Source organism: Triturus cristatus, chromosome 3_1, assembly GCF_964204655.1.
Source record: "Triturus cristatus chromosome 3_1, aTriCri1.1, whole genome shotgun sequence".
Lineage (NCBI taxonomy): Eukaryota > Metazoa > Chordata > Amphibia > Caudata > Salamandridae > Triturus > Triturus cristatus.
This window is the reverse complement of record NC_140583.1, coordinates 456,935,144-456,960,294: the sequence shown is the minus strand read 5'-3', so window position 1 is coordinate 456,960,294 and position 25,151 is coordinate 456,935,144. Positions and strand designations below refer to the sequence as shown.

Here is a 25,151-nt window from a genome sequence, read left to right as displayed (position 1 = left end):
TCAGGGTGGACACGCAGCTTGCTCTGGAGCCCTCCGCCCTTTAAAATAACAAACATTGGTAAATGCAATAGGTTTCACCTATGTGATTAATAATAAGCTGCTTTTTGTTGTAAGTTACAGCGTGGTGGGTAGTTGTGCAAAAGAAGTTACTGAAACTCTGTTAAAGTGTTCTGACTTGTATATTGAGAAAGGAAATATGTTAGTTGTTACTGGTGGTATTATAAAGTGGGGAGATTAGCTAAATGGGTGAGGACAAAGAAAAAAAACATGTATCCAATAAGTATAGTGTGAATGCAGATGAGGCTGGGGACCGAGATTAGGTGAGACTGCGCCGCATGTCGCCGGCTGCGCCTTGCTCTGCCTAGAAAGACATCTTGCAGTGATAAATGCTGAGTCGTGCCACGGGTTTCCCTTGTGTGCCTCTGCACAGAGGATCTAATGTTCATCTCTGTAGTTTGAGGGGAAACAATTTAAAAGACCCAGAGATTAGTTAATTGGATATGGGCTAATGGTGTCAAAAAGATAGGACATGTATCTGTGGATACAGAAATAAATAAAACGAGAGGGGAAGCAACAAGATGTGACCCGAAAGGAGGCTGCAAGAAACGGGGAGGAGAGAGACAGCCTGCAGATGTACTTGTTAGGAGTGCTTTTTAGGACTCGCTGAGCCCAGCATATGCGCTGGCTCGGAGAGACATTTTGTATGTGTGTTTTTAAGTGCTGCTGGCTTGCCTAGTGCTTGCGTGCACGTGAGCATGCACGAGCGCAGCCGCCATGCGCTAGGCCAGCCAGCTTTCGCTTTCACAGCGATCGTGATCCCGATGACTTCCGTGAACAATTCTTGTGTCTCTGATCATAGCAACCTCACACAGATGACAAGTCGAGGCTTGCCCGTGAGACGTGCCCCGAGGCCTGGAGGCCTTTTTGCCTTATTTCCTTTCTCTCGTGTGCTGGCGCGAATCACACTCAGCCAGCCCTACAGGGGAATGAAGAACGTTTTCTGCTGCTCGCCCATTTAGCACACAGTAAGTACGGTGAAAGGTTATGCGCTGTGCGGCAACTTGTGTGTTTTCATTTTAATTTGTTTGCATGCATGTTAATGAGCAGCTGTTTGTCATATGTGTGTTTGTGTTGAAAATTGAGAATATTACTTGTACTGGTGTCTTTGGGCTGACAGTTACTTGCCAAAGTTTCGAAATTGAATGTTGTAGGTGTGGAACAGAATCGATGTACTTTGTTTTAGAGGTTTTTGTGGTCGGATCACTTGCTTGCGTTTGTTCACCTGTACCAGGGGCAGCACAGATCAGAATTCACATGGCCCGGATGCAAATGAGATTATCAGACCTATGATTGATTTATGACTCTAAATAGAAGTAACGTGCTTCAAGTACCCTATTTCAGAAAAGTTTAAAAACTTGGCACAAGTCACTGTAAATTAATAATTTGTGCGTAATTTCCCTTAAATGTCACGTTTGGGCATTCCAAGGGGCATCAGAGGTGCACAACGACACAGGTCTGACAAAGGCTATGTAACATTTTTTAAGTGCATTTCCCGAAAGTATTCGCACATTTAAGGTAGATCTTAAAGGTTTTGATGTAACTGCTTCAAAAAATAAATGCTCAAAGTACCACCATAAACCAGTTTTCTTAAAGTGATGGATTGCAGTAGGTTGGAGAAAGTAAGTACATGTTGGAGGAAAAAGGTTTTAAGTGAGACAAAAAAAGATTTGTTAAATTAATTTAAGCGTATCAAATTCTCTAACCTAATACTTATTTGACTCAGTAATTGAAATATGCAAACTTAAGGCAAAAAACAGTCTTATGTATATTTATTTGTATATGTATAGATTTTTTTAGACTGCTTCCTATGACAGTCGTATACAGCACTTGTGGGGGAATTGAAACTTAGTAAATGCCCTCAGTAGTAGGCATAACTTTAGAACATAAGATCTCTAAAAGTGGTGCAAAGTCAAAAATATATATGCGCACCAGGCACTTAAGCATGTTCTCTGTGCCATGCTTAATTAGGACTATCAGTCATTTGTCAATGAGCTAAATTTATATAAATTATGACCATAATTTAGTATAAGTCGTGTGTGTCATAATTTACATGTGTCCATAGCATCCAAACACTGAGACAGCCTTATTATTTTTTTAAATAACTCTCAAGTGAAAAGATCAGTTCCCATGCACTAACTTTTGAATCTGTGAATGAGGCTGCAGACTTACCATATACAGAGATGTAAGTGAGTCGTGGTATGAAAGTGAAGAGCTGACTGTCTTCTGGGCTTTGCCAGCCAGAAGACTGGCCAATCCAGTCCATGTGCCTTGCAGTAGGTATTTGCAGTTTTCCCGTTAGTTTTAGGAGTGCAGTAGGACCTTCAAAGAAAGTACTTGATGAAATCGAGAGGTGGCAAAATTAGGATTGCCATACTGCTTGAGAGCTATGCTTTTTGTCTTCTTCACCTGAAAGCCACAGTCTTTTTCTACGAACATCCTCAGAATATAAATGAGGGTATTAGAGAGTTTGTCCTATCATACATGTGTACTTTTTATGAAAGCCCATATCAGTATCCACAAAGTCTTCGACTTAGTGTTTATTCAGAACCTCCCCAATGGGCCACCCTTTAGCTTTCCTTTAAGACCATTCATGTTCCACACCCCCCTGTAAACATACAACTCCAGAAAATCTTCCATAATTACAAATCTTTCACCACCGGAAGTACTTCTTGCGGTCGCAAGCAACTGCAAATCCTAATTCTGCAACTTATGACTTGCTATTTGTACCCTCAGATTGCACTTTTTGTGCACATCAGCAGAACTTGGATACTAATAATTGTTGTGAATCTGGTGGAGAATGTCGTAAAGATACGGGTTGAGCAGCAGTACTTTAAGGGTCAGAATTCCCCAACAGCATTATTATTTCTCTGGCTTTGTCTCCCTTACAGGTTAAATTATGTTTGCATCCTCTGCTCTGTTGAGATAGGGCTTCTGTGTCTTTGGGGAGGTGAGGTTAACCTCTGTTATTTGTTTGGAGGTTGGGCCTGTGGGGTACAGTGTCTCCATGTAAGGAGAAAGTTGTGATGGAGCTTTCCTGTGGAAAGCTTTGTTGCTTTGTCTGGTTTCTTGGCAATGATTTATGGCAGAATGTATATTGGATTCATGCTGCAAACGCTTGCCAATTAATATATTAAGATCGTGGTGGGAGTTAGTGGGAGGCATGTGAGTTGGTCATCCAGTGTTGCTCCTCCTTGTTTTTATAAAATACTGGTATGTCACCTCGCACTTTTCAAATATTTCCCTTTTCCTGTTCTTGATGTCACACTTCAGTGTTGGATGCTGTTTAATATGATGTCTGGAAGCGCTCCTGGAATTCGTTTGAATTTATCACACTATTATGGAATATTCTTGCCATTTGTCTTCTTAATCTACATAATCTGCCTAATTGGTTTAGGATTGGCTCAGGATATTGCACATCCTGTTTTTTCTTGGGTTCTTTTGGATCTCAATGAAGCTTATGTTTGCAATGACTGTTACTAGAGCAACTGCAGTCACGGCCTCATCTGGCTAAAGGCGAGTTTTTCTTCAGGAGAACAATAGCACAACACTCTCAAAGATATTACATTGAAGAAAAATGTATCATCTTTCTAAAATATTCTGGATTTTTTAAATAGTTCAATGTTGCATATGAGTGCATTATCTAGATGTTAGATAGGAAACTTGTAGCCTAGCGACTCTGCTGGGTTGTGACTTAGTATGTAGAATGTTAGATGTGTTTGGAATATTGTACTGGCAGTTGCTAGCTGGACCTTGCCAGGGTTGGTCTTACATTATGACTGCAACTTAATTAAACCTTCAATTAAGTATCTGGTGCAGTATAATCTTTCAATTCAGAATATCTGCAGCTTATGAAAGCCATTTAACTTTTGGTGTTAGGCCTAGCAGTGATTCAGTTGCTTTCACCATCCTTTTGTTTAAATTAGTAGCTGATTCGAATCCTTTGAAGGTTAGAAAATGTGCATTACATGTACCTAACAATTGCTAGACAGTGAATTGATCTGCTTTGGAAGTGAATGCTTGAAGGAATCCTAATGCAATATTAAACAAGCATTGGCATAGCCAATAGGTCTCGCTTTTGGGCCCTTATAAGTATTTAGTTATGCAGCACAATATCCTTGGTGCAACAACAACTGTTGCATGGCAAAACACTTTTAAGGCCCTAAAGGCGAGACCTATTGGCTATGCCAATGCTTGTTAGGAAATGCAAACAAGCAACACAAGTGAAACGGCTGAGTGCTAAGGGAGCTTCTGGAGGGAATTCTGTGCTCTTTGCTCTGTCTCAGAAAACACACTAGAGAGATGAGAAGAAGATGTAGTGTAGCAGTCAGAGCTGCCAACTTCAGACTTGGGGACCATGGTTCAAGTCTCGGTGTTGGCTCAACAGCCTGTGATTCTGGGTAAATCATGTAATCTCCCTGCGACTACAAAATGAACATGCAATGTAACTGGTGCTCATTTAAAGCGCAAAGAACATTTTACTAAACTGCAAGCATGAGAATTCTTCTCATTATAAATGTATAACAATTTCCCCTCCCTCACATGACAAACTACAGAAAGCAAGGTGAAATCAAAGTACTGTAAATTCGTTTTTTTTGTTTTTTTTATGACAGGCTGTTCGTGGAGTTTTGCAGTGGTATCTCTTGTTTTTTTGTGCTGTATAACAGTTTGGTGGACTGGGTAAACAGTTTGAAAGAGGCATGAATTAGTTCAAAGGAGCGCTGCGTAATAATAAAGGTGTAAAGCAGCCTTCCTGGGCACTTGCAGCAAGTTCCAGCTGCTGCTGAAGGCAAATCTGCCAAATGGGTTGAGGTCCATCTTGGAACAGGGGGGCGGGTGGGGGGTGGGGAGGTAAAGCTGAGGCCATAGATAGGTCAGGGTGAGAGGAGTGCAAGCACCAACGATGAGAAGGCAGAGACGACAGGGGAAGCAAGAAAAAAAAAGCTCTTGCTGTTGGATGCTGGTTGCACAAAGTGCATTGCGAAGGGGGAGAAATCTGTAAACTCATTTTAACCAAATTGACATGACACCAAAACTCCTAGTTGTTTTCAAGTTTTAAAGGTCACCAGCTGTATCCATTGTAGAAGCCATTGTAGAAGTTTTGCTGTGGGGTTAGATATAAAAGCCTTTGGTTTTATTTGCTAGGCAATTGGTTACCTAATTCGCAAATCCACAGAAAATGAATGAGCGTCCTATGATGCAGTCAAACTGAGTGTATTTAGGGCATATGACATTTTTGCTATACCTCTGCTTGATTTGCTTTGTGCACCCTCAATTCAGTCAGCTGAAGAAAGCAAGGTTTGGAGAGAGGGGAGAGGATTTGGTGTTGCAGCTAGAGCTGCTGACTTTAGAGCTAGGGAACTAGGTTCGAGTCTCTGCATCGGCTCAACATCCTATTAGCAAACCGCTTTATCTTTCCATATGTAGGAAGGTAGGATCCTTCTGCATGGTTACCCCACACTTTTTGACGGGTGCTAAGCTGGTTTTTGACTAGTCGAGTGGGATCCTGCTAATCAGGGCCCCGTCTATCTGCTTTCTCCATAAACTGTTGAATTAGTATCTAGGTACAATCCCAGACTGAATACTGGGGTACCCTTATCAGTCCCAAGTATATGGTACCCAGGGCATAGGCACCCCAAAGTTCTCCCATGGGCTGAAACATGCATTATGCCACCCATGAGAGACTATTCAAGAGGGAACTGCAGGCCTGCCATTGCAGCCTGTGTAAGTTGGTGCATGCACCACTTACTAAAGATATAGGTTTACTATATCGAAGGGTCACTTAAAACCTAAAAGTCAACCCTATAGCAGGAGTTTACAATACTGAGGGCAGGGTGCTTGGTTCTAAATGAGAGGGTGCCCCTGCATAAGCAGGACAGCCCTGCAGTCTACGAAGTACATTCTCCCAGGTTGTCAGTGAAGCATATATACTATATAAAGAGCCACCACATAATCGCGCGATGACTATGTCGAAAACGGCTGCAACAAATCCTAATATGTTTAGTATCAAACATGTTGCAATTATACCCCCACACCATAAACGGTGTGGGAGGTATGATTCTAAGCACTGGAAGAGCCCTCCGCAAGGCTCTCAGTGTTCAAGGTACCAGCCTTCTAGCCCCAGACAGCACAAAACGGTTGCTGCTGAACAGAGAGACATATCTGCCCTCCTGCTGCTGAGCCAAACTCAAGCAGGGGAAGGCAGAACAATAGGCATCCTGTCTCAAGGAGGTGTGACTACCTGCCAGACAAGATTAAGTGTATTAGGGCTGGGTGGCTTCGCTTGCCAGCGCCTGAAAGTCTGCCTGAGGAGCACATTTGTGTGTCCCTGTGCATAGTCCAGTTCAAACCAGTCATTGGAGCCGTTGGCTCCCGCTCTGGTGCAAAACTGGACAAAGGACATCAGAGTAAACTCGTCCCTGTCCAGACCCTCCCTTGGGAGGGTCCCCTGAATCTTCCCAACCCTTTCCCTAGGATACTTAAGGGCTTACCTGGGTGTAGGTCTCTAGATTTGTATTGGGATAAGATTCAAAACTGAAACCACTGCAATTGTACCGTCTGGGCACTCTGGACTTCGCTGGGCTTCCTTTGGGCCTGTCTTCGTCTCCCTTCCAGTCTGCTGCATCATCTGTGCCTGTGCATCATGCAGGAGCCTTGCAAGTCCTGTGAAGCATCAAGGACAACTGAAGTAATCTCCCTTGGAGTGAAGGAGTCTCTCCCCTGCATTCGCAGGCACCGCAAAGAAGATGACCGGTTTGCAGATCCCGAGCTCCTCTGGACTCCGTGGGCTCTGCAACACAGGTGGCGATTTTCCTCAGCTCCCGAGGCCCACTCTACCCGCTTACCAAGTTTGAGGCCAGTAGTCCTTGTAGGGGTTGCAATAACCAAACCCCTGGGTACCGCGTCCCCTTTGCAGTTGCGTCGACATCTCTGCAAGAAAATCTTTGGGCCCCAAGTAGCCCTAACCTGGAGCACCTCCAGTGACCAGAATCTTCGGCCACACCGCATCATGTGCATTGTGGCCTGAATCTTTTGGTGAGCTGCTTGAGGTCCTCTAGCGAGTCCTATGCCTTCGGCCTGGGGGTCCATTTGAAGGTCACCTTTGTTTTCCTTGGGCTCCCCTGATTGCTCGGGTCTGCCCTGACTCCCCTGCTTGCGGTGAGTCTCCTGGACCTTGCTGGTCCTAAACATGCACCTTCTTGACTTCCTGAGTGGGTTGCATTGGCCAAGGCTTGTTGGTGCTCCTGTCGGAACCTAACCCCTCAGCACTCGACATCCTTCGTAGGACCGCTCATATCCGGGTTCTGGTCGTCCTCCGCGTCGCTTGGTCCTCACAGCTGCTGAGTCAAGGTCACCCTCATCTTTCCTGAAGCACCCGACATCAGAGGCCATCCGTCTTCCAAGTCTCCTGGTAATTCCCGAGTGAAACAGACTCTGTCCCCTCTCCTTTTAGGTACTCCTCTTCAGGAATCCACATTTGGATTCCTCCGGACACTTTCTACTCTTCCAGCAGCGACACTTTCCTAAAGTCCTCCATTGGATTTGATGGCAGTTTCCGACGCCACTTCACACCTATGCACCCGGCCACCCTGGGATAGGTAACTTTGGTACCACTGTATCCACGGGTGGGGTGGCTCTCCAACCTTCTGTCTTCCACGGGGTTTCTTCAGATTCCATTGGGAAGGGTCCCTAATCTTTAAAATTCCAACCGCGACTTGCACATAGACTTGTACGGAGCACGCAGTAGTGTTCACTCACTGCACCCGCTCTACGTGGGGTCCCTATCTACTTACCTTGGGTGGTTCTGTGGGTCCCCAGCAATTCTATGTCCTCTCAACATTGTTCTGACTCTAATCATGGTACCTATACCACTTTCTTAGTATATGGTTTGGTCCCCCCCGGGGCCCACTGTGTATTAGTGCTCTTTACTGTAATTTCTTTGCTAAGGTATTATGTGCTTCGTGTCTGTCTCCATGTAGGAGATACTGTAACGTACTAGAGAGTGTTATATTATAAATACATATTTTTATAAATAATGGTTCTTTTTCATTTAATCTATACTATAAGATTGCATTCTGGTAAAACAAGCTGCTTTACACTCCTTCAAGACTAAGCCTGAAGGCTGCTCTCCACAGCTACCATTTGGATAGCTTTCTAAGGTTGTCTGAGACCTCCTAAATCTCCATAAGGGTTGTCTAGACTAGTGCAAGGTGCCCACTTAAATTAGTGGACATCATATACCAGGCCAGCTTCTCACACCATGCCTACGGATATAAAAATATGTAAAAAAAACTCCGAATTAAAGAAAGGTTAAATTGAAATTCCTTAAAGGAAGCACAGTTACCAAGAAGTAGGTCTCAAAAAAGCAGAATGCTCACTCATAATTAAAATAACAAAGAAGTTCAAGCGGATGTAAATGAGTACTTCGGCCTCGGGACACTGATAAAAAGAAGATACGGAGAACAACAGGAAATGGTATGCTACAACCAATAGAAATGGAGCAAAGGAAAGTGGAAAGCACGCAAACAAATGTCATGCTGTCATTTTGCGTGCCACTGCCCTTCAGGAGAGAAGATCCATATTAGATCCTTAATCAGCCACTGCTCATCTGGTTCTGGAGTAAAAATCTAATTCATAGTAAAATCCCCCGAGATCAAAATTTCAGTTGGGGCTGGGCATTTGTTTAGGTCAATGATAACAGAGATTAGTTTTTCTGTGAGTTCACATTTAGTTTTTTGGTCAGGGTGCATTTAAACTTTGATTAGTACCAGCAATAAATAGAATTCCTGGTTGCCAGTTGTCATGTCATAATACCAGAGTTCTCATGTGATAATATAATGCTTTAAGCATGAATGGTTGCAGTTATGTAGATTACGAGAACATTTTTCACTCATTTAACTGCCAGGCTAACAACTTCAATGTTCCCTGGGGTTAAAATAGATTATGTTGACCACGTTTTTCTGCAGCATTATCACTTGATATGTTTAACTGAAATGAAATGGGTCTTGGTCAAGTATTTTATTTAGCAGGCTCTCAAAAATTCCATGAGCCGATAGTAAGGTTATTATTATATGTTGAGTCAGTGGTTGTTGAGCAGCATCTTTTCTTAATCTAGATGTAGTGTGAAAGGCTGCTAATAGCCAACATCAGTCTGGATGCTCCTGCAATTTTCTGGTTCTCAAATATACTCGAGCTCGTTTTTTAATGTCATTGTTTTACAAATTGCATTCCGTAATATGGAACAGACTGCTTTTAATTCCCTTTTGCGCTTATTACTTGTAATCATTTTTTGTGACGCCAACAGGTAAGGATAATATAGATATTCATATGTTGTATTTTTATGCCCTAGTTTTTAAATTTAGATTTTTCTAGAAATATCTGACCTGCTACTGCCAGTGTGGCTCGGGTTACTAAAGTGAGTTAACTAATTTGGAAGGAAAGAAAGGAATTCTATACCCTCTATATCAGTTTACTTTATATTCAACAATATTGGTGTGGATTGAAAAATCCACACTATTTTGCCATGATTCAGGATTTCAAGTTGACTTCTATATCAATATGCAGGTTTGAAGAGGGTTCTTTTAACTTTCCCATTCATTGTGCTTTGCTGAATTAAATAATCCTCTTGGCCTTCCTGTCTATGATGTTTGCTAGGTTTTGGAAGATTTTGTGCTAGTTTTTTAGGTTTTCCAGTGGTGGCGGTTGGGTAACTGTATTCCGAATCTCAACAATTTCCATTTTTGATGGAGTCGCTGCTGATGTGTCCCTCTCTGATAGAGCAAGAGGCAATTCTGTGTTATCTTGAAAATTTGAGACCATTTCATCATTCTCTCTGTGCTCCTCTAGAGTTTCACTCATTGGACTTGCTCCCTATTGTTGTGCTTTTATCAGGGTTTGGTGCGTGGTAGTTTCCCTTGCTAATCAACTTGAGGTTTAAGTTAAAAATTACCTTGCTTTCTTTTTAGTAATCATTTTCATCTCTTTCGTTGCTTCTTCTGTATTTTTCACTTTTAAAACACTTGCAGTACCTCCCTTGTTTTTAAATATTGACAAGAGATTGTGTTGAGAATAATTCTTCATGACCTGTTTACCTTCTTATTCCTAGCTTTCTTTAGCTTCGTTCTTTGTCTTTTGGACAAGGCCTTGAAAACAGTAGATGGCATGTGATTTCATTCTGTGTTGTTGAGTGTGCTGTTGTGGGTTTCCAGTTCAGGGAGAACATCATTTATAAAAAATGGAAGTATTGCCACTAGTTGTTGCCTCTCTTTTCCTTTGTCAGGTTAGACTTTGTTTAACGTTTGCTTTGTTGTCCTGTGGCAAGACTGTGCTATCTCTCTTTGCCTCCATTGCTGGCACCAGCTGAGTTAGTTTACTTGACTTCTCTAACCCTGAATTTATGATATTCAATATTTTGACAAGTTTTGCAGGTGTTGGTTTTTATTTAGTCAATTAAGGTATTTAGTATAGTTAGAAGAGTGGTTAACTTGTTTATCACCAACGAACACAAACACTGTATTGTGTCAATTTCAGTTTCTTTCTGCATGCGCTTTATAAGGTTTTTTAGATCAGATAGTTTTGGTGCTATCCCAGATACAAATACAATCAGGATATTTAGGAGATCTACCTAGATTTCCATTTTTTGGACAGATAGTTCAGCGCATTAACTGTTGATTGAAAACTACTTAGTAGTTCATGCCCAAATGTCTGATGGGTTGCTCGTTTTTTCATTATCTGTGATACTGTTAGTAAGATACCACTTTTTTTGTTGATGCTGCATATTTTCTTGTTGGCAAGTGGGATTTGGGAGGGCACCAACTAATAATGTCTGTTGATATCTCATCATTTGATAGGCCCTGTTCAAGTGAGTTTCGTTTCTGCAGTGGCTTCTACAAAGCAATTTCAGGTCCAGGTACTCCACAGATGCTGCCTGGATTTGGCTTGTTTGGATGGATCCTAAAGCTTCAAGGGTGACAGAAGAGGACAATGATGCGTTTGTAGGGTTTGAAGTTGCTATAAAGTTTGGATCAGTCATGGTGCAATCGAGGATGGCAGTTATCATGGCGTAGTGTTCTGCATCTTGATTTGCTACACTTTTATCTCGTCTGCAGGGGGCATCACCTCCTTTTGATGTTGCTTGTGAGGATGTTCTGGAATGTTCTGTTTTTCCCTTTAAAGGCGTTTGAGTGGGCTGGGCTGTTCCTGCCCATTGGCTCCGCAGCTGTGGTGAGGTGGTTGGTGGAGCACCAACGACTCCGGGGGGAATGAGCAAGGAGCCACTGTGGGACCGCAGCCTGTGATAACCGTATAAGTGCATGAGCAGGACCTGCAGCGTTTCTACGTTCTACTGTGCTCAGCTCTATTCTGATTGACTACTCCAGGCTATTAGAATCCCCCAAAGTAGTTCGTAAAACCCACACATGGCATAATACTTTGGAAGCCCATGCAATTAGGTTGGCAATGCCTATGTTGTCTATTGCTCGACCCCCACGGAAAGACTGATGTCCTTCCTATACTTTCTTGACCATTGTTGAGACTCTTACTGTACTAGAAGCAATAGCCTCTAATTCATCTATTTGGAGGGCATTGTAAGGCTGCAAGATCAGCACTTTGCCCATTTAATTTCTGTAACAGAAAAAGAGTACCATTTATTGATGCAGAATTTTCTATTAGAAAGGAGACTGCAAGTGCATTACAGTCAGAGCACTACAAATAATTGTGGAAAGAACATGCACCACATTTTGCTGGTGTACCCTTTCCTCCAAACCCTAAGGCCCTGAATCTTTCTGGAAGTTATCTTTAGGGAACCTAGACGAGCTGGACTCAATATGTGTACTTAAGTGTTCAAAAGAAGATATGCTCACACTTTAGAGGAACTGTCTACAAGTGCACCCTCAGACACCCGGATGAAAAGGGTGCCCAAATGAAGGCAATGTAATCTTTGCATGGTCTGTGATTCAATCTGTGCCTGTCGCAGGTGTTAGGCCCAGCCAGACAAGTATGGTACTGTTGTTATTGGGAAAAGAGTGGCACTGCTGTGATAGGCATTTTCCAGTTCCCATCAGGTTCCAAAAAAAGCATCGTACAAATGTGAGGAAATAGCAAGATTTTAACTAAAATTTGCAGGGCAAAATGGGCAAGAAAAAGTCATGCAATCCACAAAAGTCAAACCACCTGGAACTTCCATTGGTGCCTATTTTTTAGAAATGTGCAGGTTTGTCAAGTTTTCCTGGGTGGTGGTCGAGCCAAGGCCAAAATTCTGCACCAACCACATTGCCAAAACAGGTTATTTTTTGGGCAGGAAATATTGAGGCCTCTACGTCATGTTTTCGACCCTTCGAGTTGTGAGGGTTAGGCCCAACCACACAAGTGGGGTACCAGAAGAAGTGTGAGAGCACAGAATAGGAGAACAACAGTTATAATGAATTGGATTTATCTCCATTATTGACTTCCAAATGTAAACCAATGAGCATGAAAGAACACATTTTTGAAAATGCCCTCTAAATTACATAACAGTAAGGGTAATCCAATTGTTGCAAATTGTTGTAAAATAACCACTATTCCGAAGATCAGTATCTAAGGCACATTTGAAAATACAAATCTTTCATTCATACCTAGTTTTCATTCATTAGGCTTTACCATATAAATGAATGCATGGTTAATACACAATGAAAATCATTATAAGCTGCAATTCAGTTTGGCTCTGTTTATTGCGTGGTTTTGGACCACAAACAAACACTAGCTATCTCTGGACATAATATATTGTTTTTGTAAAATGTCCATTGTGATAAAATTATAAATGATAAAAGCTGACAGTAACTTCTATTTTTTCCTAATTGTATTTCCCCGCAGTTTTTGATTTCAATTACTAGTTTTTTTTCAGGAAAACCCTTAAGAGATCTACGACAGTGAGAGCAATAGTTATAATGTAGTAAAAGGTTTTTTTCTGCGAAAATTTGAAAAAAGTGATGTATGTGCAAGAAAGCGTTTTTTAGTATAATTAGCATCAACAAAAGCGTTGCAGTGCTACAATTTGTGTTAAAAAACACTGGTCACATTTTCTAAGTGCTAGTCAGTAGTATTTCAAAGTTTGAGGAGTAGAGAGGTATGAAAACGATTGGTAAACACAGAAAGCGGTCCATTCTGAAAAGTAGATAAAATTCTGAAATCAGCACAGGCTCATTTATTAAGAGAGCTTACAATTCTCTCCACAGAAACTAATCATCAAAAAAACAAAAAACACAGTAAATAGGAAAAGCTAGAAACAGGTGACAATAAGTTCATCTGCACTATTCTGCCCAGATTGCGCGCTATAAAAATAATATTCCGTTTAATGAGTGAGGCTCTTCTGGTTGCAACAATAGAGTGTGTTTGTTGGTCATCTTAAAACAAGCGACAGCGAGGGTCATCAGCTGAGCTGCAGCCTACAATGACTTTTCATTGAGTACTGATCGTGCATCAATTCATAACGTAAAATCTAATTAATGAAAATTGGTATGAAGGAAAGTTATACATTTTATAAATATAGCCAAGAATCTGAGTTTCGGAATAGTGGTTATTCATAAGATTTCGAATTTGGGGTCTCAGTCGAGTAGTTGACATTCCACCAAATAAATTCAAAAGCAACAAACTGGAAAAAGAAGGAATACATCCTAAATCGTCTAGAAGTCAGAGATGATGGTTTTAAAAACACGGACTATGCCTGTGTGTAATAATTCAACAAAATGTTTTGGGGAGTGATTTTACAGATACTGACCTGGCTGTTTGTAAGGCAAACGTTTCTGCCCTAGAGGTTAAATGTATCGCTTTCTGTTCAAGGATCACAACAAGCTTTCTCAATTTATCAAAGTATACGATTATCATATCTACTTATGGTGAGGGAATAGTTTCAAACAACTTCTTTGGAGGAGGACAGAATGTAATACTACAGCATTTTACTGTTATTTGAACAGTTAACACAAACGAAACCGGGGGCAGGCCACAGCAAATTTCATTTGTTCTAATTAGATACAAACCGTTAATTAAGAGTTTATAGTACAGAGGAAGTATTTAAACAGCCGCTGCAATTAATTTTCAAGCAAAACAGGCTTCACAGAGGAATAAACATCGTAGTGGGTTTGTGCATGCAGATGAGTTCATGAATGCGGGATTGTCTTCTGACCAACAACTCGACTCAAAATTTAATTTCTGGACATGCTTAAAAGAAGCATTATGTATTTTTTCATACTAGGGTAAGGAAGTGTGTTTCTAACAAGCAAGGAAATGAAAGGCAGCGAATGGCAGGGATATTACTCCATGTATGATCCACATACGATATGGGTCTAATGCCAAAGAAAACAGGGTGCTATCTAACTACTCAATCAATAAAACAGTGTGTGATGCTTCTTTTGTCGCAATATATATCTGATTGGGGTCAAATTATAGGGACTGACCATAGGAGAATCATTTATGAGCTGACGTGGCAGTTTTCAAAGTTTGTAATACTCACATCTGAGCCTCCCCCCTTTTTGCAAGAGGTTTTAATCTTCTTTTAAAAGACTGAGATCATAAGAAATAATGGTTGCAATTATATAGTTTCTAGTGTTTGTAAATACAGAGGGGCTTATTACGAACAGCTCGACCATAGATCGGCGGTTCCAACTGCTGTATATGGATGCGACCGCCAATTGGGCGGTCGAAAATATATATATTTTTTTAAGGAAGCTTGCACGACGGGCAGAAAAATTGAGGTCTTCAAACATCTGTGCACCGTGTGGCAGGCACCTCACAGTGCAGGGATGTTTAGGCTCCGGAGCAGAGGGCCAGGTAGAAAGGGTGCCCTGCTAGAGGGCCCCAATGTCGCTCGAAAGGTTTCCATGTCGGAAAGACCGACATAGAATGGCTGCCGGACATCGACTTCATAATCCCGATGGCGGAGCCTCCGTCATTAGAGGATTATTAAGTGTTCCTAAGCACCAAATGAGCTCCTTGAGCCAGTCGGAACGCGTTGAACAGTCTCGACCGCATGCATTGTAATGCATCTGTCAGACCGCAGCAGCAGATGGCGATCGGAACGCAACTGACGAGCTGTCGGTTGCAGTCAGACTGTCATCGTAATTGGCCCTAGAGTCTCTGCTGTGTCTGTTTGCAGCCTACATAACACAGCTGTGTATTTTCGTCCACTTTGTCTCAAAAAACATTGGAGTAATTAATTAATTTATACAAGGGCTTAACTCACTCAGTGTTGTGCGACTAGAAAGCTCTTCCAAAGTTAAGAAACCCATCACGGCTTGTAACTTCCTTAACATATTTGGAGGTTGTAAACCTTTGAAGGATATCATGTGCCAATCCTTTCCCCTAACTAGACAATTCATTTCCAAGAAGATTTTCGTTAAGATATGAAATAATCAATTTTTAATACTTAATTTTATACACGTCAGGCTAAAAGTGTCACTATGCTGTCCACCCTAGCCAATTATTCAGTCGAGTTATTGTAATTCAGATGTTGTTAATACATGATAGCACCTCAGAGTTTTCTTCTAAGTCCATGATGCAAAGAGCCTAGGGATGTTCTCAATCCAATGCATAAGCACTTTGTACTTCAGGTGTGCGCGTATGTACATTTAAATTTCCATAATCTAAAACTATTCTTCATGAATTGCCAGGTTTTAGCAACAAACAAAAAGGAGAGTTCATGGAGGAATGACTAAGCAATAGTATGCCTTAATCCTGTAACTGTTCCAAAATAGCTTTTAAATTGCACTTATCTTCTGGTTTAAGGGAATATTGAGCCTGAACCTAGGGTTCACTTCTTAAGGGAATCAAATGTGGAACAGATTCATTGTCCAACCCCGCTTAATTTCTATATACTTCAAGAGCCTGCTTTAAGACCCATTCACACACACATTTTTCAATGCGTTATTAACGTACTAAGCAAGAAAATGCTTGGAATATTACCTCCTCACCTCCAGGGCATCCCTTCAACAAAAAAACAAAAAAAAACAGTCCTCCTCTGTGAGGAGGATGTCATAAGAATCTAACAATTCAGCCCAGAATATAGCTTTGATGTTGCACACTATATTACCCTCAGTTTGCATTTGTACATCATGAACCTTACCTGGAGCGTTTATATGTCCATCCGGTGTCTGGACCTGTAGTCTTTAGTTGGATTCACCACCAGATGCTCCTTAAGAACTACTATCAATTCTGCTGTGCTGTCCAGAATCACTACTGCCAAAGTCCTGTTCCGTAAAAAGTATCTGTAGCATCCAAGGCATACGTCTTCACTAAACAAGCTACGTTATTCTTCTTTTCATGAGTCTGAACCTTTCTCTTCCTTCTTTATACTAATTTCAACTTCATGAGTCGGCTCACTTTTTAGGTTGTTATACACATCCTTTTGGTGATACTTAGTCTGTCCATTCCCTTCTGTCTTTTTTACCATCTCCAGGGTCTAGTTTTTTTTAATTTTACCGCGGTTTCTCAAATTATATCCACCCATGCTAGAGAGGATCAAGTTCTGATTTTTGTTTTGCTTTCTGATTTTACTTAGCCTTCGGTACAGCTTTCTCCTTACTGGGGACAGGCGTCTCATTTTTTGCTTTGAGTCACAGTTTTGGGGATCAAGAAACTAAAGTACGGCCCATAGAGGTGTAGACATCTGAAAATCTTAGGAAGCACCTGTTCATGGTTTGAACGGAATTCGCTCGCATCCACTAACGCATTGCCAGAAATATGGCTTTTCCTTAAATATTACTCAAAACTTTTGAGGAACCAGTCTCAAAAACCTATTAATGTAATTCCTCAATCAAGAGCAGGTGAAGTCCATGCTCATTTTGTGTTGGTTTCAACAACTCCAGTGTGGGTGTGCCATGCGGAGTAGTATAAAAACTCACATATATTGTTCTCTATGTAGTGCACTCATCTACAGATTCTCAACCAAAGTGTGTCATCGGTTGTGGCGCACCCCTGAGCTTTCAAATTATGCAGACGGGCTCAGGGAGGTTATGAATATGCAAGGAGCACATAAAATCGAGTGGCTCACAAATATTAAGAAACTTTTGGCTGCAAGCGGCCTTACCTCTGACCGGCCCCTGGGGGCGCCAATATCAAAGGAGGAAGCCAAACGAGCTTATTGGGCTTGGGTGGATGCCTCGGAACTAAGGGATCCTAACATTGGAAGGCTGACAGAGGCTTTTTACCACCATAAACTCACTCCTCTTTTTGAATCTTATCTTGATTTTATCACCAAGCCTAAGGATAGATCTCTTTTTATCCAGTTTAGATTCGGGACACTCCCATTACGTGATCGTACTAGCAGGTGGAAATCCCCCCACAAGACCCTTCCTGATTGCCCCTTCTGTACTGGCACTATTGAAAATACCTCCCACCTTTTTTTCGCCTGCCCAGCGTATTTATTACCTAGAATGAAATGGCTTAGGCCTGTTTGTTTATTACTAGGAACAAGGGTTCACACTGAAGCCATGAGAATCCTTAAGACCTCTACCAACACTACTATAGTTTGTGGGGTGGCCAAATTTCTAGGTTGGGCATGGCTATTGAGACAGAGATTTATTAATTCCAGCTAACCTTTTTATCCTTTTTAACTTTCAAAGCTCCAAAATTTAATAAGTTCTTAGATATTTATTGTATAGTATCCAACTGGATTTTCTTACGACATGCTTTTAAAATGAATTTGTAAATGTTTGTATGTACTTTGTGCTTTTATGACATCACATGTCGAAATAAAGCTTTATTGATTGATTGATTCTCAACCAAGTGGAAAACACATATTTAACATCCTATGTAAATCCTAGGGCACTGTCTGTGTGAGGATAGACTGCTAGTAGATGGTTAGTTTTAAGATTGATCCAAAAACAGAATCTGATCTTCAATAATGGGCCCTTTGCCTATACACTTATTACGGTCTGTGGACAAATTGCCTGCATCATGGGATGTGCTTTTACTACACTAGCGATCACCTAACGATCCCCTATAGAGGCATAGTTGGGGGGGGTCAAATAATGGGGTGCGGCCGAGGAGGACACCATTCGCCAGGAGGAAGCACGCGGCATGCGGCGAAATCCCATATCCATGGAGTCGTCGATACTCCTTCATGACTTCACACCCACGCAAGACACCACCATGGACACCCCAGGTGACACCCAGACATTGCTAGGCTCGGATGAGCCCAGAACCCCACACATATCGGTTGTAAGTGACCATCCTCCTACAGTCCCGAGCGACACACCCCACTCGCCTTGATGGTTACTAGCCCCGTGACATTCAATGCCCCTACACCTGCCCCATTTCCCCAAGTTTAGTCTGCCAGTTTGGTTGTATAGAAGGATGCGGTGTCCTCCCGAACACCAGATGGAGATAGCGAGGGTGCATTAGCAACACTTGAGTACCAGACTTCTCAATATGTCATCTACTATCCCTGGATAGCCACACATCACAACACACCATAAGCGTCAAGGCAGTCTAAGACACGATGGACTGGAATTTACTCATAATGTTAATGTGAATAATGAAAGTCATGCAATGATGAAAAAGAAATTGTTTCCACATGATTGTTATATACCTTGCAAGAAAACCAATAAAAAGGTTTATGAAAAAAAAATCATGAGATGTGCTTGTTGTGTAGGACTGGGAACAAATGCTCCCACAGCTGTCGTTTATAGAATACAGTGTTGACTATGCCAATACATGGCCCCTATACGGTTTAGTCAGCCCCTTACTTCTATAGCTATAAGACTTGCTGTGTTGGGAAAATGTATACCCAGCTCTTGGACTTGACCCTTTCTGTAGGGTCATACCCAAACGTTCTGTCTTCACCCTCCTGTTTTCTGAACCAGTTTTTGTTGGCTTTTAGGACTTTGCACAATTTAACACTACTAATAAGTGTCAAACTGCTTGTACTCTCTTTATTGAACATGGTAAAATTGGCTTGCACCCAATTGGCACAATTAATTTACTTGTAAGTTGCTAGTAAAGTGGTACTACATGCACTCAGGGCCTGTAAATTAAATGTTATTAGTGGCCCTGTAACGCAAAGTGTGTCATCCACTTAAGGAGGTCTCAGGCCTGCCTTTGCAGCCTGTGTATAGTTTTGAACAGCCATTTCAACCTGGCAAAATTAACCTTTTTCAAGGCCTAAACCTTTGTTTTTAATATATATATATAAAACTCACCCGTACGGTAGGCCCTACACACCCCCTAGGGCAGGGTACAGTATATTTAAAATGGTGGACACATACTTTTAACTTTTACATGTCCTGGTAGTGAAAAACCTTTAAATTAGTGTTTCACTACCACCAGGCCTGCCTTTCCCACAGGGTAAGATTGTGTTTCATTATTACATTTAATAAGTGATAACCTTCAATCGGGAGCAAGTTGGAATGTCAAGTTTGGTGTCTAAAGAATTATAATTTAAAACCTAACTTAAACGTAAAGTCAGACTTTAAGTCACAATTCTGAACATGGCACTTTTAGAAAGTTGGCATTTTCCTGTCCCAACCATTTGGTGCCTGTATCCTGGGTCACATGACTAGATGTAGCTGGCAGTTGGTCTTTGCGTATTACTCCCAGACAGTGAGACAAAGGGGAAATAGGTGATGTCAGGATGGGTCATCTCTGACTTGATGGAGGGAGGAGCGGTCACCTACCACACTTACACATCACAAAGGTTCTGCCCCAGCACACTCCCAAACTGTTTCACACTAGTCTTTTATGCCCCCTACACAAGCTGAGGCCAGGGTATGGAGTAAGAAAATTCTAATTCCTCTAGAAACGGCTCTTTCTTCAAAACTAGCATCAAAGAGAAATAGAGGACCCTCAGAGCCATCTGTATACATCTGGACCTGTGGAAGACACAGAAGAAGGCTGCTGTGCTGCTCTACTGCAAGAAGGTCTGCTAATCTGCTGCCCCGCTGCCTGAGTGAAAGTGATTAAACCTGCATCTTGAACCCAGGACCACCAAAGTGACTCCAAGGGCTTGTTGGCTGGCCTCCCGATCAAAGCCTCATGGACAGAAAAGGCTCCAACCACCTTGAACTCAGAACCTGGACTCTGTTTGCTGTGAGTCTACCCCCACAAGTGGTGCCAGTCCAGTCCTGGACTCTTGCAAGTGGGTATGATAGTACTCTGCTAGCCAAGCTGTGGTCCTAAGGGCAGAACCGACGCAGTGCAATGGAATGCAGCTCCACATCGGAACCCCCATCCTGCATTGCATCCCCGCTGCATGACCTTACATCTATTCAGAACCACTGCTGCATGACGCATCCTCGAGGCAGGCTCCCACATCGCAGCCCCACTGCTCAGTGGAACCGCTACTGTACGACACATCCTCAATGTGTGATTTCGCAATGCCCCGCAACCAGGATTTAAGGTACTTTGTTCAGCGGACCTAAGTTGGTCCGTGTATCTGGCTTACTCTCCATCATGGTTGGCCTGAATTTGGGACTTTATCCCGGTCCGGCATGACCAGATAACCACAGTACGCGCACCGTGCTTTTAAGCACCATCTTTACCTAAACCTTTAAAATTGCATATCTCCAGTTCTACTAATGGGATTTCTGTTGTCTTGGTCTTAAATAATTTAATACATGTTACTCTATCTTTCTAGGTTGGTGTGGTATTTTTCAGATGTGGTGATTTCACCTTATTACTGTTTGAAGTTTTACATAAATACTTTACACAATGCCTCAAAGGTAAGCCTGACTGTTTTTGTGAAACCCAAACCCTCTTTAATGATGGAAAGATACACTCAAGAAAAATATTTGAGCTTTAGGAGTGGGATGGATGCCCCCCTACCGAGCTGTGCGGGCCGCCCTGGTTTACCGAACCCGTCGTGCGTCATTCCCAAAATGGCGGCGGCCGCCGTAGAAGTTCTCGGAATCCTTGCCGGCCCTGTGATCCTGGCCGGTCGTGCCTGCGGGGTGGAGGCTCCTAGTGTCGCATAGGCTGATTGAGAAACCTGGCTCCCCCTTGCGATGCCTTCCCCTGACCTGTAGCGGCAGCGCGGTTTCCCTCAGCCCACCGGCCGTGAGCAGTCACCCAGTGGGGCTAGTGCGAGAGACCTGGAAGTGCCAAGGCCATTCCTGCTGCCTAGAATCCTGGATTGACGCCGCAGGCCGCCTGCTGTGAGCGGAGACCCCGCGGAGCTCGGAAGAGGCCCGAAGGTGACCGGATCATCCCTGCTGCCCGAGGCCTAGGATAGCGCCGCAGACGCCGTGGGCCGGCATCCGGTAATAGGCTTGCTGCGGGGGACCCGTGTGGAGGTGGAGAGTGGGGGCGCTGCTGCGCCTGGGTCTGGGGTGAGGTTTCGGCTGTCAGTCGGGCGGCAAGGCAGGGGGGGAGGTCCACTAGTTGGCACAGCTCCTCTCCCCCTCCCCCGCTCCCAGCGCATCTGGTGATACCCTGCAGTTGGGGAGGCCCTGCCCCTGCGCTCCGGCCTGCTGTGCTCCCCTTCCCGGGACCTGAGGGTTGTTGGGATTGCCGCGCCCGCCATTTCGGGCGGCGGTGACTCTTCAAGGGGCTAGAACCAATTAAACAGCCCTCCAGGACATATCAGTTGTTCTCGTCAAGAACATTCTCAACAACAGCGAAGGGAACCCAAGGTCTAAGCCAGACCATCACTGCCCGAGCATAGCTGGAGTGTCCAGTGCAATAGTACAAGCTCCTCCATACCTTCTGCAATTTTGAACCCTGTCTCTTCCACTTTACTACTATGCTGCCACAATTGGTTCAACTGTGGCGAGACGCGGATCCTGGGGTCCCCCGTGACGGCCCGCCTGTGGCGCTGCCGCGGTTTCGGCCGCCACATCGGGTGGTGTGGGGCGGAGGCTGGTGGTGGAGAGTGGCCCTCGGTGCTGAGTGGTGAGCTGGAGAAGGCGAGTGACGGGACTGACGAGCGGTGCCTCCGGATGAGAGGGGGGTCCTGGGACAGTTATGAGTGACCCCCCCGTGCGTCTGGCCTGCCCGTGCGCCTTATGCGGGGAGGGGTGTCGCGGGTGGTCGGCCTGTCGCTCCCACTGCCTCGTCCGGCGTGAATCTGCCCCCAGGGCCATACTACTTTGCGTCTTACCTGCTGGAGCTGCATCGCTAATCCTGCCTGGTGGAGGCACGACGAGAGGACGCCGCCTGCATTTGCTACTGGGCTTCTGGAGAAGTGAAGAGCTTACGGAGGCCACGTGGTGAGGCCTGCTTGCCCCTTGCTTGCCCCTGTTGGATTTGGGGCCTGTGCTGCGGCAGTTGGTGGGGGCCTACGGTGAGCTCCTGTGCCTTGGAGTGGAGGTGAGGAGTGGGAGTGCTGGGGCATCTGGGTTGGGGTGGAGGATTCGGCCGTCGGTCGGGTGGCAGGCGGGTTCAGGGGGCCCAGGTCAGCACTGCCTCCTTCCTTCCGCCCAGTCTCCTCCACTCTCCCCCGTTCCTGGTGCCCCTTCTGTGACCTGCGGCCGAGATGGGCTGACCTGGCTGGACCTCCCCTTCCCGGGCCTGGTACTGTCCGTTACCGTGCTTCCGTGATCACCTGTTGTGTTGGTCCCGGAACCGACACTATTCCTGCGGGCCCTGGGTGTGGTCTGGAGTGGGGTCCAGCCGGGAGGTCATTGAGAGCCTGATCCTTACTGGGGGCAGAGTATGGGCAGAACGGATAGATCTGCGAGGGTTACCGCTACCCAGACTAAAATGGATCGCTTCACCACTCCGGAAGGTGGAGCTATCGGGGGAGTGGCTGGGCAGAAGGCTCCTCCGTCCGCTGAACTGGCCGCAATTCTCCAGGCCATCAACACATCCCAGACCAGTGGAAGGCAAAATCGTCGAAATAAGGGTAGATATGACTCATCAGGCAAGATCTTCGCAACGCAAATGCCCGGATTAAAGAGACTGAGTCCAGGATCTCCTCCGTGGAGGACGACGTGCAGCAACTCAAGGGGCAGGTGGCCCATCTTCAGTCCCATACTCAGGAGTTGCATCGCCGGGCGGAGGACGCGGAAAACAGGTCTAGACGCAATAACCTCCGCCTGGTGGGCTTTCCGGAGGGAGCGGAACAAGGTCGTACAGCGGACTTCCTGGAGAGGTGGTTGAGATCTTGGGTCCCTGAGGAAGCCTTGTCTCCTTGGTTTGCGATTGAACGGGCGCATCGGTCCCTGGCCCCTAGGCCAAAGCCGGGCGCTCCTTCCCGCCCGATTATAATGAGGGTTCAATTTCAAATACCGAGACACTATCCTGTCTGAAGCCCGCAAGCAACAACGGCTCCTCCACGAAAATTGTGCCATTATGATCTTCCCCGACCAAACCCGCGAGGTCCAGGGCCAGCGGCGCTCCTTTGGGGAGGTCAAACAAAAGTTGAGGGCACTTAACATTCAGTATCGGCTCCTCTTCCCGGCTCGTCTGAGGGTGGTATTTGAGAACAAGACACTGTTCTTCGACAGCCCGACGGAGGCTTGGACCTGGGCGACGGAGGAGCGCCCCCTGCGCGCTGAGGGTCGTGTCATGAGCGGGGGGGGTGTGGGGGCTGGGTTAGGCCGCTCCACTCCCTCCGCTCCTCAAGCTCCACACAATCGCTCCCGTAGGCGCCGTGACCGGAGTCGGGCTCGCTCGGACTCCCCGCCGGGTCACACACAGCAGCCACCCAAGGTTGAGGAGGGAGCATCGAAGGGGAGGCGCTCAGGTTCATCAGGCCGACTGGACGACGAAGGTGCAGCGTCCCGGCCCTCCGTGATTGACCTTCCGGATACAGACCTCTCCTGTAGCCCGATGCTGTTGAGGAACGCTGCTTGAATTGGTCTCTGCCCGCCGGGCCTTGCTCCGCGGCCGGAGACGGCGCATTGTCTCTGATCTGTTCCTAACTTCCTGATGGTCTTTGTAAACATGCATCTGCTCACGAGGAGGGGTCCTCCACGATTCCCCATTCCCAGGCGTTCTAGTTTGGTTGTTCGCCCTGTGTACTGGGTGTTGTTTACTGGGGGGTCGACAGATACTTCTGTTCTTGAAGTGTAGGGTGGAGGGTGGGGGTGGGGGGGGGGGTTGGGGAAAGTTTTTCCTTGTACGTTGTTCTGCTTTTGGTTGGTTTTTGTCTCAGCTATCACGGAATGACACAGCTTACAGGAGGGAGGGAGGGATGGGTGCGTCCCCGCAGTAAGTGATCGCACGCGCCACTGTAGGCTCCCAAGCGCGTCTGTACACCCAAAGCTGTGCGCTCTGCCTTGACCAGGAACTGCCTACCATGACAGATAACTCTTTCCCCTTTGGGCTCTCTTCAAGTGTTGTCGTGGAATGTCAACTGTCTGTTGGATCGGCACAAAACCATCGGTACAGTGGTTTTAAGGTACGCGCAGCGTCTCCACACAGATATCCTCATGCTCCAAGAAACGCACCTCTTGGGTAACTGCTGCCCCTTCTTGGCCCGTTATGGCTACGATAGGGTATGGCACTCTGGCTTTTCCAGGGGCTCGCGAGGGGTTGCAATCCTTCTAAGGCGTACACTGCCCTTTGTCTTTTCCCAAGTGGTACACGACCCCCAAGGCTCATCTGTGACAGTTTGTGGCTCGTTGGCCGGTACACCCCTCACTCTCATGTCGATATATATGCCCCTTCCTCCATGCTTGCACCCACACTTGAACACACTGCTTCCTTACTACATAACGCGCCTGCAGGCAACATGGTAATTGCGGGGGATTTTAATGCAGTCTTAGCCCCGGCCCTCGACACATCGGGACCCCCATCTGCTGGTCGGTCGGCGAGTGCGAAACAATTGCGAAACTGATCGGAGTCTCTGGGGCTTTGCGATGCATGGCACACATGGCACCCACGCAGCATCCAATTTACACACCAAGTCAAATAGGAGAGGAGGGGGGACCAGGAGCCTGTTAATGGTCCAGTGCCCGTGCTCCGCAAGGTTAAAGAGGTAATAAAAAAAGGGGGCACTGTTCCGTAGTAAGTGGTGCGAAGAGTCAACCCACACTACAAAGGTTAGAGGAAGAAAATGGAGGAGGGGAAAGAAAGAGGTACTAGGTCAGGGACTTTGTGATAGAGGTGGGGAGGGACCTAAATTGTCTCTTGTTGCCATCACACATCCAGCTCATAGGAGCTGGCATCTGGATGGGGCAGGTTTC

At 45.0% G+C, this 25,151-nt stretch overlaps 1 protein-coding gene across 6 annotated transcripts in view; it reads right to left on the bottom strand.

The window, feature by feature from the left end:
- Positions 1-25,151, bottom strand: part of PDE8A (phosphodiesterase 8A) — a 2,267,087-nt gene that overhangs the window by 807,795 nt on the left and 1,434,141 nt on the right. The window lies entirely within an intron of this gene.